Genomic DNA, 1,722 nt, shown 5'->3' with positions numbered 1-1,722 from the left:
TATTTATTTATGTATTTACCTTTTATCTTGTGCTACTTCCTGTGGATGAATGACTGAGTATGTACGTAAGCGTGACTGTGTGTGTGCTTGCATGTTTGATTCTTATTGTGATGCACGCAAATAAAGCAAGCGTCCGAAAATGTGTAAAATACAGAGGATGTGTTAACGAAAATATGTGTGATCATTTAGTGCTAGCTGACGTAAAGTGGAGAATTTAGGGTACTTAACCGAATTTCAGAACGAATGGAGCTTCTTATCAGGCAACAGCTCAATATGAAAACCATGGCGCTGATCTCAACTGTCAAATAGAGCAAAACAAAAATTGTATTCAAATTTCTTACCTTTGTTCAGCGGACCAGTAAAATACCTCAGCCGGAAAACCTTACTTCGCTTACTACCCTTAAATAATACGCCCCTAACGTCACAGTATCGTACGTAAAAGTATTTTGCCAGAACAAAACAAGATTAAGCAGAATATTTACTAAATAACTTAAAGCACCGTGAACGTGGCCTGTTAATGCATTAGCAGCATAACGCTACCTGCGATAGTAAAACCACTATATTATCGACCAGGCACGCCAGCGCAACTTCAATACACGTTTCAAACTACTCCATCGTTTATGTGTCCTGTCCTCATCGGAGAGAGCCTGACTTTAGCGAAGATTTGTTTTGAGTTTGTTAACGCGTTCAACAGCGTTAATCGCGCTAACGTGAGTTTCATTAGCGTTAGCGTTACCGCGCTAATTTATTTGAGAAATTTCATCGGGGTTAGTGCGCTATCACTGTTAAAAAAAATGTTGTAATTAACAACGAAAGTGTAGTTAAGTTTGTTAGCAAACACATGTTGTTTTTTAACAAGACATGTTGTAAAAAACCACATTGATAAAAATTTTGGAATCAAAGTTTCTGACCGAAAACTGTCACTTTTGTTCTGCTCCGGGAAAAAAGTTGTAATATTACGAGTGTGTTGTTTTTGAACGAAATGTTCTGCTAACAAAATTAACCACACTTTTCTGGTACACTTATGAAAAAGTTACACCAATTAGTTTCTGCTGTGGGCCAGTATGAGCACTGTTAACAGCTTACAGTGACTTTCACCGTAAGCTACAGTAAAGACCTGCAGCCCCGTAGCTACGGTGAGATTCACCTAGCTTACGGTGAAATTTACTGTAGCTTACAGTGAAATTCACCGTAGCTTACAGTGAAAAATCACCGTAAGCTTCGGTGCTGCATGCTGCAGGCTTTCACTGCAGCTTACGGTGAAAATCACTGTAAGCTTTTAACAGTGAGCCGAGTAGCACAAGTTTCGCGAGGGGTAAAATGTAAACCACATTTGTTGTCTATTAATAGCAGTATCTTTTCAAGAATTCCTGTTTTTTTTACAACTATTTTTATCAGTGTACACGTCTCGTTAGCGTTAAGGTTTGGCGCGCTAACGATTTTTTATAAGCGTTAACAACCCTCTTGTACACCTCCCTCCTTGCGGCTGGAGCGGTGCATCGGAGCGCCGTCTGCTTCGGCAACTTCTCTGACGCCGCGGCTGGGCTCAACGGCGCTCCAGAGACGATACAGGGCGGGAGTCCGAAGCCTTTCCCATGGTGAGTACTCAACATGTTTCCGGGCCAGAAAACGCTTGGCTCCCAGATGAGGCCCTGCTGCACCCAGCTCCCATTGGTTTTCATGTTCTAATTGGTTATTGTTACCCTTTTTGTTTTATTGCTG

The sequence above is a fragment of the Frankliniella occidentalis genome, unplaced genomic scaffold, assembly GCF_000697945.3.
Source record: "Frankliniella occidentalis isolate FOCC.00 unplaced genomic scaffold, Focc_3.1 Scaffold3, whole genome shotgun sequence".
NCBI lineage: Eukaryota > Metazoa > Arthropoda > Insecta > Thysanoptera > Thripidae > Frankliniella > Frankliniella occidentalis.
This window is presented reverse-complemented; position numbering follows the sequence as displayed.